At 45.7% G+C, this 18,953-nt stretch overlaps 1 protein-coding gene across 10 annotated transcripts in view; it reads right to left on the minus strand.

Moving 5' to 3' along the window:
* Window positions 1–18,953, minus strand: part of DCDC2C (doublecortin domain containing 2C) — a 5,988,712-nt gene that overhangs the window by 5,662,913 nt on the left and 306,846 nt on the right. The window lies entirely within an intron of this gene.

Below are 18,953 nucleotides of genomic sequence, written 5' to 3' on the forward strand. Positions count from 1 at the left end.
GCTGCCACCTTGGTGGCAAGATGAGGTGGGAGGAGGTCAACTGAACTTCCCATCGGAGGCCAGAATTGTTGTTTATCTGCCCTCTACCCTGCTGCAATTCGCACGTGCTCAGGACCCAGCAGAGTTCACTGTCTTCGAATGCAAGCTCTACGGCCTTGGAGCCTTACACCAAGGTGAGAGAAGGGAGAATGGTGGTGGGTTCGTGAAGGTGAAGAGTGAGGGGGAAGGTGCAGAGAGTTTAAAGTAGGAAAAGATAGAGAGGCAGAAGGGGTAAGTGCAGATAGAGATAGGGAAAAGATACAGACGGCTATGGAAAGCAGAAGAGAGGGGCGGAGAGGGAAGATTAGAAATAGAAAGAGTGATAGGATACAATTGGGGTAACGAGAGTGGGACAGAATTTGCTACAAACGGGAGAGCAGTGAGTGCGGGAGGGATCTAGTGCTTAGAGATGTGAAGACAGATAGTGTATGTTTGTTTGTGAGAGACAAACAAAACCAGATAGGAAGAGAATCAGCAGGTATTGGAAAATAAATGTGTGGAATGGTTTTTTGTGTGTCTGTACTCCTGAATATATAAGGATTGAACCAAATGCAAGAAAGTAGGATACGGATACATTTCTCACATGTTTTGTTCTGCCCTGCAATCAGTGTAAGTGCCAGAGTCTCTCCAATCCTAGAAATCGATTATTAGCTTGAAAGTGCTAATAGTGCTCTTGATGGGTTGGCTCATTTAGGGTTTTAGCTGTTAATCTGGGCAAATCAAAAGTTTGAGACCCTATCCAGGGCAATGCAAGGTCAAAATGAAAACTCAATAGAAGTGTTTTGTGTCATCTTGTCTCACTCGCCTCTAGCCCCGCCCACTAGCCACGCCCCTAGCTGAATTTAATGAGTACCTGCACTTATTTTTTCCATTTAAAGCGCTGCTCATAGTTACAAAAAGTGAAGGGCTCACAGAGGAGATGGGAATCGAGCCAGCATGAGCGTAAGCCCCAGCTCGTTCTCATACATTAAAGAGGGCATAACTATGATTCGAGATGCTCGCCTGTCACCCGGTATAACACTCAGAGGCATAGCTAGAGCTTGTGGCGCCCGGGGCTATCCCTCAGATTGCCGCCCCTTGCATCCGTAGTCCTGTGATTGTGTGCGGTAAACTCTCGACTCGTATTTTGAATCTCACCTCATTGTCAGATGTCGGGCACAGATATTTCTCACATGTATCATTGGAATGCTAGTTTTACATTGGTCTATTAACTAGTGCAAGTAAGTGTTAACTATCTGAACTCGCAATTGTAGAGGGCTGCGCACAGCGCCCCGGGCCACTTGCTTAATTATACTGGTGTGATTTTTTAAATATTTTTAAACATATTTGTCAGCCTGCCTGACTGATACCGCTATGTGTGTCTCACAGGCTCTCCATCAACTGGGTTTTTTGCAATTTTCACCCCGAGTGGGCTGGGTATGCTCAGACGTGAGTCCCAGGCTCTCCACACCACTGGAGTCAAGCTATCCAGGCTGATGAAGGCTGATAGCCAGAAACCAGTCCTTGGATGCTTGATTCCGGTCTGGGAAAGACATGGCTTGGTAGTTCGGACTGGACTGTTCCCATGAGGCACAGGGTCAGAGCTGATTTGCATATAGCCAGTGTCTAACTCAGGGTGGTGTGGAGTGCAAAAAAACGATGGATTTAGGCCCAGATCCTTGTACTGGGGAGAATGTATGACTTTGTTCTACATTCTGTCCATCAACTGTGTTTTTTGCAATTTTCACCCCGAGTGGGCTGGGTATGCTCAGACGTGAGTCCCAGGCTCTTCACACCACTGGAGTCAAGCTATCCAGGCTGATGAAGGCTGATAGCCAGAAACCGGTCCTTGGATGCTTGATTCCGGTTTGGGAAAGACATGGCTTGGTAGTTCGGACTGGACTGTTCCCATGAGGCACAGGGTCAGAGCTGATTTGAATATAGCCAGTGTCTAACCCAGGGTGGTGTGAAGTGCAAAAAAACGATGGATTTAGGCCCAGATCCTTGTACTGGGGAGAATGTATGACATTGTTCTACATTCTGTCCATCAACTGTGTTTTTTGCAATTTTCACACCGAGTGGGCTGGGTATGCTCAGACGTGAGTCCCAGACTCTCCACACCACTGGAGTCAAGCTATCCAGGCTGATGAAGGCTGATAGCCAGAAACCAGTCCTTGGATGCTTGATTCCGGTCTGGGAAAGACATGGCTTGGTAGTTCGGACTGGACTATTCCCATGAGGCACAGGGTCAGAGCTGATTTGCATATAGCCAGTGTCTAACCCAGGGTGGTGTGGAGTGCAAAAAAACGATGGATTTAGGCCCAGATCCTTGTACTGGGGAGAATGTATGACATTGTTCTACATTCTGTCCATCAACTGTGTTTTTTGCAATTTTCACCCCGAGTGGGCTGGGTATGCTCAGACGTGAGTCCCAGGCTCTCCACACCACTGGAGTCAAGCTATCCAGGCTGATGAAGGCTGATAGGCAGAAACCGGTCCTTGGATGCTTGATTCCGGTCTGGGAAAGACATGGCTTGGTAGTTCGGACTGGAATGTTCCCATGAGGCACAGGGTCAGAGCTGATTTGCATATAGCCAGTGTCTAACCCAGGGTGGTGTGGAGTGCAAAAAAACGATGGATTTAGGCCCAGATCCTTGTACTGGGGAGAATGTATGACATTGTTCTACATTCTGTCCATCAAATGTGTAATTTGCAGTTTTTTAAAAGCAGTGAGGGCATAGCAGGTGTAGCGCTTCAGAGACCCTATTAAACAGACAGTAGACATCCGGCTTAGCAACGCGGCGTTCTTTGTCACAATCCTCACGCAAACAGTTGAATATGAATCCAGGCAAGTGGCTGGGGCACGGCCTATGGTGGTCCATATTGCGCTCCGTTTGCTTTCATAAAACACGTGCCATCTCACACACAATACACGCCAACATAACTGCATGAGCACACTATCGTTCCAGCGCGCATACTAACACACGCATAGGCGCAGCATTTCACACAGGCTTCACCACTGAACTCCATCAGACACAGTATAGCACGCATCTCACGCCCATACTGTCACAAAAGCACACACATCATCATAAACCTCAACGCTAACTCCACAGAAATGCACATTATTCTCATTTCACACATGGCCTTGCATATCACACCACAGACAGCATCAAGCCCACATATACCACCAGAAGCACTGTCAAACACACACACACCCCTGCTTGCCTTTACACCAGCAAGCTCCTTCATCACGCCTTCTCACAACAAACCTTCAAGTCATACACAAGCACACTATAAAAAAACACAACATTGCACATTAGGCGAAAAGTTTGCCCTGGTACCTTCTGCACTTTTACGTTTGTGTTTATTCAGTGGATGTATTCGTTCTGAGTAAACATTTATGTTTGCCTTGTATATTTTTCATCATGAATCACAAAACTCATGTGTCGCCGAATGCAGTAAAACTCCCACGCTGGTAACTACCACGCTGGCTGGTGGAAGCCGCGCCCGGTCTGGGGTGGGACACGACCAGTACAGAGAGCCCGTGTTCAGGTCTTCGTTCTTTCTTCACCAGGGAGTGGAAGAACAGATTCTGTTAAGCACCAAGATAAAGCGGCAAACTCTGACCCATGGTGGTCGATATGTCTACTGGGAAAAGTACCGAAGATTGCTCGCCTCATCGGTGTAAATCAATTGCTGGGGCTAATCTTTGGGGCCTGTGAGTAACAGCGGGTCCCGGCCGCCGCAATTCGAGTTTACCGCCCGGGTCCGGCCCGCCTCCAGTGATAAGTGTGCTGGCGGCTGCTCATGAGAGACGAGCGCGTGCGTGGTGGTGGAGCGCGTGACTCGCGCGAGGGCTGGGCAAACATTATGCCCAGGGCCATCATTGGTAGCGCTTTCGCACGCTACAAGATTGACGGCCCTGGGACGGGATCCGATCCACTGACAGCCACCACAAACTGGGTAAGACGCGCATGCTGCACTGCAGGCAGCATTTACAAAGTGCACTTGCTCTTCACACGTGGGCCGCGCGGCACTGGCGGAGGCCTTTATAATTTATTTTATTATAGAATTGACGTGTCCCCAAATAAATGATAAAGGCCTCCGCCAGTGCCGCGCGGCCCCATGTGAAGAGCAAGCGCACCTTGTAAATGCCACCGCTCTCAAAATTGTGCCACCCTGGGCGGACCACCCCCACTGCCCCCCCAAGCTACAACTCTGAATATAGAATTTGCGTGTCCCCACATAAATGATAAAGGCCGCCGCCAGTGCCGCGTGGCCCCCCTGTGAAGAGCAAGCGCACCTTGTAAATGCCGCTGCCGCCAAAATTGTGCTGCCTGGGGCGGACTGCCCCTACCGCCGCCCCCCGCCCCCAGCTACGCTTCTGATAAAACTTGGCGAAATGACGAGTAAACAACAGAATCCAAAGAACTCCCAGGGGTGTACAAGACAGGAAGGCGGGTGCGGTCTATTAGCACACAAGAGAGTAACATTCCCTTGCCCGCTACCATAGATAGAAGGGAGATATTTGGCCCTACGCTCTAAGAAAATAGATAGACCCGCATCTATGGTGGCATCCTTACTGATAGTTATTTAGACGTCCGTCTGGAGAAGAATTTTCTATGGCGTTCCACAAGGTGGGAAACCCTCCAGCCATGAAGATTCTAAAACGGCTCAACCATTTCAAGGGTTTCCGGTCCAAAAGCCTCCAATAGAGGAGCTGAATCACTTATGCATGGAGTTGGAAAGCGGACTGCACAGCAAAAACTTCCAAGCCGAGTTCAGCGGCATTTTTGGAAGTGGGGGGGTAACACTGTCCGGCATACAAAATCACGTCAAGCCCTCCTCATCGGAAGCCAGAGCATCATCGCAGTTCTGACCCCATCTAAAAACACAGTTCGAAAAAGAGGGATGAATATCGGAAATAGTCATTTTATGCACCCGTTCAGCGTCCCAGGGAAAAACGATGCCCTAGAAAGTCAGGATACAATCTGTATGATTGGATCACGAGGAGACTCTGCTTGGGCAAGAAAAGAGGATCAAAGTTACATTATGGCATTTTCCCAAGGGCAGTATTCATTCAAGCCCTTATTGTCAGAGTTTAGGAGATACATGCAAAATACCTCTCTTTTCTTTCTAATCAAGATTGGGTCTTTTCCAGGGGCAGCACGTATTTTCTCCAGGATAGACCACTTAAGGTCCATTTCAGTATGATCCTTTTCCAGCCAGTGACCCCCCCAGTGGGGCAGGGACCTTCTTAGTTTGAATATTGGATTTATGTTCCCCAATTCTGGTCCTGCATTCTCGTCCAGTTTCTCCAATATATATAAGATCACATGGACATGTGATAATATATATAATATTGGAGGTACAACAATTAGTCATTCCCTGCAGCGAAATGGAGAGCTCATTGATCTTAATAATGTGGCCCACGACGGCATTAGGGCAGGCTTGACATGTGCTGCAGCGATGGTTCCCCTTCACAGGTTTAAGACCCGAAATAGCAGTTTGACAAGGGTCAGATGACTCCAAAATGTTCACTTTTACAAGGTGGTTCTTAAGGTTCTTGTTTCTCTTAAAAGCTAAAAGGGGTTTAGGAATTTTGCTATCACCGTTGTCAATATTCAAAAGGTACCACAAGGATTTTATCGTTTGTTTTATTTTGTGGTTGATATTAGAGTGTTTGGTGACACATACCAGCATGTCCAAGGGTCTGGCCTCGTTGGTTTCAAACATGGCCTCTCGATTAAAATATCTTGTCCTCTTGCATGAATCTTTAATCAGTGTGCGTGGGTAACCCCGAATCAACAGTTTCTCTTTAAGGATGTCTGCCTGTGCCAGAAAATCCTTGATATCAGAACAATTTCTTCGCAAACTAAGAAATTGGCTAAAGGGGATGCTGTCCCTTTGGCATTGAGGGTGATAATTTCCATACTGGAGGAAGGTGTTTCTGGCAGTAGGTTTGGTGTACAGAGAGACAAAAAGTTCATTCTGGTTGTGCTCGATCCATACATCCAAAAATTCCACCGTACAATTGCTGGAATGTGCAGTAAATTTCAAATTAGCATCCGCTGCAATAATCCAAAAAATTAATTCATCTAAGGATGCCTGGTCCCCATCCCAGATAAAGAAGATGATATCCATGAGTCAAGACCAGGCTCAAAGGACCCTGAGACCTGTTGCCATGGTTTGTCGATTTCCTCCTGTAAGGGTCTCATTTTGATTGAGGCAACAGTTGGGAATTAGAGGGATGCAAGAAGATACCATTCCCAGAAACGACTTGACCTGTCAAACAGAAACTGACCTTTTTGCGCATAGGAGGGATGCTAGTTTGGAAATTCGTTGTTGTCTTTCGTTTGATACAAACATCTTTGCCATCTGCGTATTTATCATGGCTCCCAAGAAAGTCCGAACTTGAGAGGGAGTGAAGTTTGACTTCTCCAAATTTATGGACAGGCCCAGTGACTGAAACAGAGACCAGCATGTTTGAGTGTGTCTGGTAGCAACTGTAAACGACTGCACCTTTATACGGCAGTGGTCGAGGTAGGGAAATATTTGGACGCCTGCTTGACAAAGGTGTGCCGCCACCGGTGTGAAGACCTTGGTGAACACTTGGGCGCAGAGCGGAGGACAAAGGGAAGAACCTTGAATTGAAAGTTTCTGCCAGCACTCTGAAGCGCAGGAATTTCCTGTGTCTGGGTAGGATGGGGACATGAAAATAGGCATCTTGAAAGTCCAGTATTTTTACGTAATCCCCTTGAGACAGTAACTTGGAGAGACATCATCCAAAATAATTGTTTTTTGAGGAACTTGTTGAGGGAACGAAGGTCCAGGACAGGGCGCCATTCCCCCGATTTTTTCTTGATGAGGAAGAATCTTGAATAAAAACCTGCCCTCTATTGTAAGTTTGGAACCACTTTGATCGCTCCTTTTTTTTAACATGACTTTGAGCTGGCATAAAAGTTCTTTCAGATGGAGAGGAGGAGAACCTCTGGTATTAGAATTTGGGGGACTTTCTCAAATTCTAGGGTGTGTCCTCTGGACACTATGTAAAAAACCCATTGATCTGTAGTAATGGCAGACCAGTTTGAGAAGAAATGGGAGATTCGCCCTCCAACCTTGGTCGGGTTGATGCGTAGAGTGGTTGGCAGGTGGCGCCGGCACAGTTTTTTTTAGGAATCTCTGCCCCTGTAGAAAGATTTTCCTCTATACTGCTTATAAGAGGCAGCTGGTTGTTGACGGAAATACTGCTGTTGCTGGGAGGAAGAATGACGCTGTTGTCCCTGGTAGGATGATGCTTGGAACCTACCCGCGAGGTTTAAGACCCGTCCTAATAAACACTTACGATGATATTGTAAGAGTACGAGTACATGAGGGGTCAAAAAATGTATATAACGGACAGACAAGGAATATGGTGGTATTCAGTGCAGGAGCTTATATTGCACGATGTTGGATTTGGCCCTTTTTGCAGGGTAATCCCTGAACTTTTTGCTTTCCTCCTGTATTTTGTCTGACCTGTTTTTGTTGGTTTTAGGACTCTGGGCACTTTACCACTGCTGATCAGTGCTAAAGTGCATATGCTCTCCCTACTGTAAATTGATGTATGTATTAGTGATTCCATGATTGTCTGGTTTGGTTTACCTGTCAGACCCTAGTACAGTGCACCAGGAGTGCCCAGGGCTGGTAATCCAAATACTGCTGGTGGGCTTGCAGCACTGGTTGGGCCTCCCACAGAAGCAGCCTGTAAAAGTGTGTCTAAGGCCTGCCATTGCAGAGCCTGTGTGCAGTCTGGTACTGCCATGCTGACAGGGCAAGTGCACATACTTGCGAGTCCCTAAACCGTCCCTTTTCTTCATATCAGACACCCCTATGGTAGGCCCAAGGGCAGGTTGTGTTGTAAGTATAAGGTAGGACAAGCTCTGATGTGTGTGGCATGTCCTAATAGTGAATTACAGCCATTTTCGTTGTTCACTATTGCAAGACTACCTATTCCCCATAGGCCAGAATGGGCAGTTTGATTATTACATCTTATATTCCTAACTGACTCAGGGAACTAGGTAGAAATTCGAGTTTAGTATGCCTGAACTCAGAATGATAAAATACATATTTTAGTGAAATTGGTTTTAACATTCTGTGTTAGAAAGTAGGTATTTTCTTGTCTAACTATTCAAGCCTGCATCTGCTAGGTTGTGTATTCCTTGTCTGGAGTTTGAGTGACAGGGGCTGGGGAATTCCAGGAGACTGGGTGAGTCAGCCCAGTGGTGAATAGAGAGATCTGCATCTAGATGGGAGGGAGGAGTTGCACCTGGCACCTGAATAGGGCTGTGCCTGCTTTCCACAATGCCAGCTCCACCCCTGTGGTATGTCTGATGTCCTTGCCCTGCACTGTGAAAGGAAAGAAGAGAAGGAGTCATGTCACAGAGTGCTCCAGGACTGATCAGAACTGGTTTGGACTAGGCAAAGGCCTCTCTGCCGTTAGAGAACAAACAGAAACTGTGTATAAAAGAGGGGACCCAAACCCCAGAACTTTAGAACACTTTGGGACAAGAAGAAGAAACCTTTGCTGAGGAGTGGAACCAGAAGAAACAGAGGAGAGACTATCCCTAAGCTGAAGTACTGCTTGGGGGATTGGCCTGCAGTGGTTGCCTGACTACCAAAGAAAGGAGAAAGGAACTTTGTGTACTTTATTCAACTTGTAAAGGATCTCCAAGGGCATGAGAGAAGAGCTTGCCTCCTGCTGAAGTCTCAGGGACAACAGACTTCAACCACCAGCTCCCCAAAAGTTCTTTGGAAGTGCCTGCTGCTGTTTCGGGCTTTCTGAGGGACTGCGTGTCGCAAGGAGCTGAAAGCGTCTCGCAATTAAGAAGAAGCGTGTCGCAGACGCTGCCGTCGCATCGTGGATGTCGCCGCTGTAGCTGGGGCATTGCATTGCATCAAGAGAAGCGTCTCGCAACAAAGAAGAAGCGTGTCGCCGTCGCAGCCATCGCATCGTGGATGTCGCTGCTGTAGTGGTCGCATTGCACCGCATCAAGAGAAGCGTCTCGCAATGAAGAGGATGCGTGTCGCTGTCGCAGCTGCTGCCATCACATCGTGGATGTAGCCGCTGTTACTGTGGCATCGAGCGGAAGCATCTTGCATCATCGGAGAAGAGTGTCGTGGTCAAAGCCGCTGTCGTCGCATCACATAACAAGGGTGTAGCCAAGACTTCTCGCAACATCAGAAAGCGTGGCGCTTCAAGAAAACGTCTTTATTTCTTTGCACCAAAATTTCATCGCATCCCGGAGTTGCTCGCCGCATCGCCCCGGAACGCAGTAAGGTATCAACGCATCACCATCCTTGTACCAACACGTAAATAGGACCTATAAGCATACCAACAGGTACATAGAAGGGCCAATATTGTTAACAATAATATTTTTCTGACTACAGTTAATCAAAATGAGATGACAATCAGTCACCCTTATGTCCTCACTAATACAAAATGAGAGATTATCATTGCATCTTCATAAGGGAAGATATATAACCTTATGGAATGAAATCCAACTGAGTGCTTTTGCACCAGTAAGTTGACTAAGGATTGTAGGAATGCATAGTGGAATGGGTTATAATTGGTGGTGAATGTATTTTGTCATATGAGACAGACCTCTGCTGCGATGTTTAGAGTACTTATGGACCCCTAGAGCTAAATATAGTACATATAAAATGTTTAGCACAACAATAAACTTGTTATGGTAAAAAAAATTTAATACATGTATGTAAATGTACAATACTTTTAACCATTATGAAACAATTGGTCTTAGGCACGGATTATCAACTATGTTAGATATAAGATATCTTCTTTTATAGAAATATCTGTATGTTTTTTATTATATACATATTTTTCTCAACCTAGGTATTTGTAACATTTAATTGTGGAAAGGAATGAACTAAATCCCTTGTCCTGAAGACGGTGGCTTTAAATGATGTAGTGCCACAGAAACGCATCGACGCCTAAGAATTGTGTTAGATCTGTGGAAAGACAGCAGCAATACAAACATTTTACTCTTCTGGGTTGTGCTGTTTATTACTCCAGGACTAACTGTGTTAAAGACAAATATGAGTATCCCACCATTTTCCTTTCCAGGAATCTTTGTAGTGTAATGAGTATTGTAACAAAATTGTGTTACTAATGTAATATTGATGGATTTTAATATGTCTTGAAAAATCTTTTTTATTGAAATTGTTCATTTACACTTGTTTTTAACATATAGTGTTCTTGTGGAAAAAAATATTTTTGGGGAATAAGTGCTTTAGCATCCCGTGTAGAATTTTAACCCAATACTGTGTGAGTGTCTGTTTAAAAATCTGTTAGTGACTCAGATGTACAATACCTCCAAAGGGAACTATTATTTTTAAACCTTCCTGGTAGGATTGGTACTGCCTGCTCTGATTGTAGCCTACTCGAAAGGTATATGAGGAACAACGACCACTCGCACCACAAAAAGGCTGCTTCTTAAATTGTAAAGTGCCAGGAGCAAGTGCAGTGTCGGTATCCTTTTTAATTGCCTGGAGGGCGTCGTCTATGTGCTGCCTGAAAAGTGATTCGCCTTCATAAGACATCTTGATAGTTTTAGTTTGTACTTCCTGCCGAAAAGAAGTTGCTCTTAACCAGCCCTGCCTTCGGAGGACTGCCGCTCCTGCCAGTTGGCAAAAACTCATGGAAGAGACATCCATTGCGCAGTCAATGATCTCAGCAGAGATCCGCTCACCCTCCTGTAGAATCTTTAAAGCTTCCATTTTAGAGGCTTCAGGCAGCATGTCGATAAAACGGGAATGCCCGACCACATTTGCCTGTCATAGCGGCCTAAGATGGCAAGGGAATTAGCCGCCTGGACAGTTGTTGCCCCGATGGTGGAAAATTTCTTCCCAATGGAGTCAAGGTGTCAGTCCTCTCGATCGGGAGGAGCTGACAAAGGAGACGAGGGATTCCAGGCACAACGTTGTGCTGTCTGAAAAAATAACCAAGTTCGGCTTCGGTTGACCAATTAGACAGGCTGGTGAATTGTCTGGAGCCTAGTATTTCTTATTCAGGCATGGCAGGACTGCAGGAATAGAAGCAGGGGTTTTCATGACCTTGAAACCCTCCTACCAGATTAAATCAATTATCGGTATAGCCCAAACTTGTTACTGTGGCTGACGTTTGAAATCCTAAAGAAAACAATCCTCATCCTCGGAGACCATAGGGAGAAGGAATCTCCTGGCCGCTCTGTCCATGAGGAAATGAAACCCACCTATATCAACAGTTGGAGCGTCAACAGGAGTTGGAGTTGTAGGCGACAGAGTCTGGATTTGGTAATTGTCCCACTCAGTAAGTAAGGATCTATCGTGTAACTCCCCTTCTTCTCTGTCCTCATCAGAGGTATGTGTGTCCTCTATGTTTTGAGATATTAATGCCACCGGAGAAACAGGAGGGGGCAGCCCAAGGATTGATGAAGGTGGAGGAATAGGTGTCTGAGGGATCGATGAAGCTGGCTCCGAAGGAGTAAAACGGCGATAGTAGTCATCAAGCATATGTTATAAATTAGAAATGAGTGACATAGGCATCTGTGCATTCGGAATCTCCGGCTGTGAATGCATACTTGGCTCTGAATAATAGTCATACTCTTGATCATCTTCTATATCTTCTATATCTTGGCACTTGATGAGAAGCTCCAAAGGACTACGAGCAGCTCGAAACCTATCATCATCCTCTGAATCCTCCTCATCAGCCCCATAATCAAAAAGTTGTACTGGAAGATTAGGAGATGCTTGAATTGGTAATTGAAGGTCCATTGAAGACTGTCTACGTTGAAGTAAAGAAACCATTTGTGGTTCTGAAGGTTGCAAAAGAGCTGCTGAAGGCTTCAAAGGCACAGATTCCGCCGATGAAATTACAGCCATTGACGAAAAGCCTGTCTGAACCCCTGTTTGTGAAGGCTTGTTCACCGTCAACTAAGCAACCAGGCAGGCGTCGACGAGGCAGGCGTCAACGAGGGAAGAGGCAATGAGGCAAGCGGCTGATCCTTGGAGGGTCTTGTTGACGAAGAGGCATCTGTCGCCGAATGCTTCTTCTTTTTCGCCGTTGACAAAGAGAGAGAGGTAGTAGTTGACTTAGGCCCGTCACTGATACGAGCATCAATGGGGAAGACGCAGACAACATCACCATAGTAGGTTTTGACAAAGAGAAGGTGGCAGTCATCGTTGTAGTTGTGACGACGGAGGAATCGACCACGAGCTCATCAACGAGATGCCAATTTTCTGAGGTAAAAGTTTGTCAGGCAGAGATTTTGACGCCTGAGACTTAGCTCTCTGGGGTGTAGATGGTGGAGACTGACCCTTAGGGAGAGCAGAAATCCCTTTTGATGAGGAAGGCTGGCCTTCAGCTTAGAAGAGTGGTGTTTTTTCAGCACCTTAGCCTTAGGAGATGATATCTCCGCCTCACTAGCCCTTTTTAGAGGTAACAGTCTTGAGAGAGGAATCACTCTCAACATCAGATAATGGGTCATCCTTCATCTTGAGCTTCTGTAGCCACAGAAGTAGAAGTCCTTCTCTGTCTCTTAGGGTCTTTTGAGGTAAAGCCCTGCATATTTTACAATCTCTCACCTGATGATCAGGATGGAGGCATTAGATAAACTCTTTGTCTGGGTCTTAAGAATGAAGTAGCAGTTTATCACAAGACTCACAGTGTCTGAAGAGAGATCTCTTGGTAGTAGACATTGTGTTTAAGATGTAAGAATTCCTGAAGAGGAAAGTTGAAGTACTGAGCAGAGCTCAGGGAGACTCCCTTCACACAATGTGCAGTAGAAAATCTGTGGAACTGAGCCTCTGGGGAGAGGGTTCGAGAGGGCGCTGATGCCTGAGTGGCTGGAGTTTGGACTATATATAATGTCTTGGACAAGTTAATAACGTGACAAGTTTTTCCTATTGATCGCTATATTACAATACTTCCTATGGAATTTTTTAGGTATGCTATTGTTATATTATGTATATATATATATATATATATATATATATATATATATATATATTGCCATTTTATGTACCGTGGGACTCCCACTTCGACAACGAGGAATGATTCAAGCATGTGAATCTATGAAAGACACCCCAATACTGAAGAATCACTATTTCTATACTATAATTCTTATTTTATTTAATCAGTCAAAACAAAGTTTTCTGATATATATATATATATATATATATATATATATATATATATATATATATATATACCAATGAAAAAAATCTTTTTCAATCTCCATGTGTGTTTAAAGATTGATTTCTGGTGAAATAACATGAAATTGAAATTGTTTATGGTCCTTAGGAACAGATGTTGTGCGTATCGTATTTCTTAGCTTTTGTTAATAGGGTCATAGGCAGATCCCTCAGATCACAGCAGCACGTACGGTTGATTTTTTTACATTGATAATTTCTTTGGCATATCCATTGAAGTTAGATGTGCAGTTTGAAACCCACTTTTTCATAACACATCATGGGTACACAATTTGTCCGACCAGGGGTCAAGGAAAAGAGCTTAGCATACGGATGCAAGACTTGCTTGCAATCAGTCTGCTGTTGGGCAGTGAGGGTGTCTGAAAAGACAACTCCATTCACTGACCCATCTTTCAGGCTGTATGAGAAGAGGTCAGGGAGAGGGTCACTCTCTGTCTCCTGATCCTCATCAGTCACCATCAGCATGGTGATGTCAGCCTTGTCATGGTAGAGCTTCAGGCGGTTCAAATTTTGGGTGTCCTGCTTGTGCCCAGGTCAACCAAGTAGGTGACCTCACTCTTTTTTTCTAGTATAGGGTAAGGGCCACTCCATCTGTCCTGGAGAGCCCTTGGTGCCACTGGCTCCAAAATCCATACCTTTTGCCCAGGTTGAAATTAAGCCAGTACAGCGTTTTGGTCATACCAGTTCTTCTGAAGCTCTTGGCTGGCCTCAAGATTTTTGCATGCCTTTTCCATATACTCAGCCATTCTGGACCTTAGGCCAAGCACATAGTCCACAATATCTTGTTTGGGTTCTTGGAGAGTCTTCTCCCAACCCTCTTTTACAAGAGAGAGTGGTCTCCTCACAGGATGGCCAAACAGAAGTTACAGGGAAAAAACCCTACTCCCTTCTGTGGCACTTCTCTGTAAGCAAAAATCAGGCAGGGTAAGAGGATATCCCATCTCCTATTGAGTTTTTCAGGGAGCCCCATACTCATATGTTTTAATGTCTTGTTGAATCTCTCAACAAGGCCATTGGTTTGCGGGTGATAGGGTGTAGTAAACTTGCACTCCACACTCTTTCCACGTGTGTTTTAGGTAAGCAGACATTAAGTTGGAAGCTCTGTCTGAAACCACCTCCTTAAGAAACCCTACTCTGGTGAAGACACCAATGATGGCCTTGGCTACTGCAGGAGCTCTAGTAGTCCTAAGGGAAATTGCATCAGAGTACCTAGTGGCATGATCCACTACCACTAGAATTAATTTGTTCTCTGATGCTGTGACAGGTTCATGTGGACCCACTATGTCCACACCTACCCTTTTAACGGGAACTCCCACCACAGGCAGTGGTATCGGGGGGGCCTTTGAGGGGCCACCTGTCTTGCCACTGGCCTGACAAGTGAAACAGGGGGTGACAAACTCCTTTACTTTTTGGTGCATCTGAGGCAAATAATAGTGGCTACCTAGCCTTTCCCAAGTATTGGTTTGGCCCAGATGTCCAGCTAGGGGGATGTCATGAGCTAAAGTTAGGAGAAACTCCATGTACTTCTAAGGCACTACCACTCTCCGAGTGGCTCCAGGTTTGGGGTCTCTGGCCTCAGTGTATAGTAGTCCCTCTTCCCAATAAGCTCTGTGGATACAACTGACATCTCCCTTTTCCATTGCAGGAACTAGCTGCCTCAGGCTTTCAAGAGTTGGAACGTCCTGCTGTCCAAGGCACATTTCTTCCCTAGAGGGTTTCCCTGGGCCTGAGAGTTCAACCTGGTAAGTGTCAAGCTCCATGGGCTTAGTTCCCTCTGGGTGTCCAAGTCCTCTCCCCGAGGAGAGGGGTCCGGGTCCTTTTGCTGTACAGAAGCTGGTTCCCCTGACTTCTTACCTTTCCTCCTGGAAGGTTGGGCCATACTTCCGGGCTCCAACATTTCTTTTTCACTCTGTCTCTTGTTCTATGCTCTTGTTTTTACACACACCAATTCAGGGATGTCCACCATTGCTGCATGGCTTTTCAGTTCAACCACAGCCCATGCTGAGGTTTCCTTGTCATTGCCAAGAAGACATGCAGCTGGTAGCTTAGGACAGACCACTACCTGTTTCATGCCAGTAACCACCCCCACCCCTAGTCTAATGCAACTATAGCCATTGCATGGTTACTGTTAACACTGTCAGCATTGGTGACTGGGTGAGTTTTCCCAATCAAGTATTGCTAAGGGTAAACCAGTGTCTCTCTCACCATAGTGACACTGGCACCTGTATCCCTCAGAGCTTCTATCCTAGTTCCATTAATCCAAGGGTATTGTAAGTATTTTTTTAAGTTGGGTGGCAACACAGCTACAGTGGCAAACTCAACTTCCCCTTCTGAAACTAGAACCGCTTCAGTCTGCAACCCGATTTTCTTTTGGCACACTGTTGATCCCATCTGAAGACTTGCTATCCCAGGAGTAGCTGTAGTGGGACTAGGAGCCTTCTTGTTTGGGCAAGCAGTATCTTTAGTTAAGTGTCCCAACGTTTTACAGTTGTTACACCAATGCCTTTAAAGGATCAAAGTTCTTTCCCCTGTACTCATTAATGGACTGGGAAGAGTTTTGGGACCCTCCCAGCTGTGCAGGTTTTTAGGGCCCTTTAGAAGACTCAGGATTCTAACCACCTTTCCCTGGGGAGTTTTTGTAACACCTTTCTTTTGGTCACCCCTAGTGGTTCTTTTTGTCATCCTTGTCTTGACCCAGTGGTCTGCCTTCTTTCCCAATTCTTTGAGAGAAATTATACCTAGGTCTACCAAATGCGGATGTAACTTTTCATTAGTGCAATTACTTACAATATATTCTTTCATAAACAAATTGTAAAGTCCATTGAAATCATGCAAATTGTGTCCAGTTAAGAAACCATCTAGTGTTTTAACTGAGTAGTCTACAAAGTCAATTCGGGATTGGTTTTGGGAGCCCTCTGAATCTAATTCTATATTCCTCAATTGTGAATCCAAATCCCTCAATCAGAGTTTTTTTCATGATGTCATATGACCCAGCATCTGCCCCAGAAAGGGTCAGGAGTCTGTCTATGCAGATACCAGAGAACAGTTCCCAAATGAATGCCCCCCAGTGTGACTTCTTCACTTTTCACAGTTCACAAGTCCTCCTAAAGGCTGTGAACCATTTTGTGATATCATCACTCTCTTTATGTTTAGGGACAATCCCTTTGGGTATTTTAGGATCATAAGATTGCTCTTTATCCTTATTAAGTACATTGCTGCCACCATTGATGGGGTCTAGGCCCATCTCTGCTCGCTCCCTTTCTAGATCCAGAAACCTGGGCTCTAGATCCAGTCTTTTGGTCAGCCTTACTGAAAGCCTGTCCTCTTCATTGAGGCTGTCCTCGCTGATACCTGATCCACCTGTGTGAGATTTAGGCACTAAGAGGTTTACTCTTGGAGTCAAGGGTACTTGAACCCTCTTCTCCCTAGGAAGTGAAGGGGGTTGATCTACCTGGTCATCCCCTTCCTCTACTTCCTCATCTGACTGGTCTTCACCATTTTGAGATGGGTGGTCCTTAGCATACCCAGCCAACAGTTCCTGGAGATTTCCTTTGGTGGGATGGGGACCCATGGCTATGTTTTTAATTTTACTTAGGGACCTTATCTCCTTGAAAGTCAAGTGAAGATAAAGGGTGAGGTTGAGCTCCTCAACCTGGTTCTCTACTTCATTATGGTTATTTTTGCTAACAGCTGGGTACTTATTTTGAGACATTGTTAAAAAAAACTTCTAACCACTCTAACCCTAGCTACAGTGACTTTTTGATTTCTAAAATTCTAAAGGGACTTAACCAAGGCCCTAACAAGACTTTTAGTAATTTTGCATAAAATTACCAATTTGACACATCAGGATTCTAAAGACAATTTAAGAGATTTGTTGTGTGATCAGGTGGTAACCAAGTAGTCCAACAAATGCAAAGTTTGTATCCCACCACTGATCTACCAATGTCGGAAGCAGGCTCTGTATATACTAAACCAAAGTGAGGTATAGTGTGCACAGAGTCCAGTGGAACCCCAAGGGTAGGCAGAGGTAAAATTAGATGGAACCTTACTCTCTATTTGTGGTAGTGTGGTCGAGCAGTAAGGCAGTATCAGAGGACAGTGTTAAGTATTTGTTGTACACACTCAGTCAGCAAATGAACTCACACACTCAATGACTGAACTTCAGACCAATTGTCTTTTAGTTATTTTATTTTCTATAACCAAGCAAGCCTGGCAGAGGTACGTTGATAAATACTTTGCAGTTAATATACAGTTCGAAATGCAGTTGTAAATTTACTTTAAAAAGTTTACAGTTTGAATTACTGGTAATGCAACATTGAGAAATGCTGTACATATACTTTGTATCGACTTTGCAATGAAAATTACAGGTAAGTAACTTTTACATGCCTAGATATCACACTGGGACATTTCCTACAGAAAAGGTAAGTAAAATTAGTTTTGCACAATTGTTACTTTTCAGGTTTCCATACAAATCAACTCTACACTTAAAACATTTTTCAGAGAAAAACAGTCAATGGATTCCTATGGAGAGAAATTGAGTTAACGGTTACCAGGTAAGTAATCGATCTTTGGAGTTGAGGTTCTGAGTTTAGAACAAGAGTTCCCCCAGGGTCATGGATGCACTTTTGTTACACCCTCAGCGGCACTAGGGCGACTGGCTGCAGAGTGCTGAGGCCCAATGTTATCCAATAGGGGATAGGGGGCCTCCGGTTGGTGACTGCTGGCTAGCAGGCCACTTGGTTGTGGGAGCAAAGTTCCTGGACTTTAGCTCAGGGCAAACGGGGAAACACAGTAGCACCAAAGGTGCACCCTCAGCGGCACTAGGGATGCGGGGTGCAGGGTGCTGTTTTGACGTAGGACACCCTGTTGGTATCAATAAAGAACCTCTGGTTTACAAAAGCACTGCATGCAGAGGAAGGAGGGGCTTCTGGGTGCAAGCACCACTTCGAGAGGTATGTTGGAAAGTTAGGGGTTGGTTAGGCACTGTTGGTTTGGGCACACAAGGCCGTCGGGTGTCGGGTGCAGGGGTCAGATCTTCTTACCAGCTCCTGGTCGCGGTTATGGGGGCCTTCTGGATTTAGACTGCAGGCATCGGCTGGAGGCTTGAGGTAGGTCAGGGGTCGCCGGATCTCGGGTCAGGATCACCATGTTTGCTCGCTCGGGCCGTGGACGACGGGTGCAGAGTGGTGCGGATTTGCGGTTTCCGCCCAAGGCTAGAGGTTGCAAATGAACAAATCAGTTGTTCACAGGAGACAGAGTCTTTGTATTTGAAGGTAGGCAGGTCCTCCGGGGTTTTCGAGGTTGCTGGCTGCAGGACACACCGGGATTTCGCAGGAGCAGGTTCGAGGGTTAGACAGGCCGGTAGGGCTGGGGCCAAATCAGTGAGCGTCTTCCTCTTGTTAGCTGCTGCACGGCTGTTCGGTCCTTCTTCTTCTTCTTCTTCTTGTGGTTTCGTCTTGTCTGAGGAAGCAAGGTTCAGGGGTGCCTACATACTAGATGTAGGGGGGTTACAGGTAGGTAAAAGGCAGGAACCAATGGGTCCCTTCCTAGGGGTGGCTACACCCACTATTATGCCACCCTTCAGTGGGAGGTGGGCATGAGACTGTCCCTGGTTGGCTGAGTCCCACCATCTTCAAAATAGCAAAAACTGAGAGTTGTGCTTCACCTCGCCTCCCCCACCTGATGGGTGG

The sequence above is a fragment of the Lissotriton helveticus genome, chromosome 6 (assembly GCF_964261635.1).
Source record: "Lissotriton helveticus chromosome 6, aLisHel1.1, whole genome shotgun sequence".
Lineage (NCBI taxonomy): Eukaryota > Metazoa > Chordata > Amphibia > Caudata > Salamandridae > Lissotriton > Lissotriton helveticus.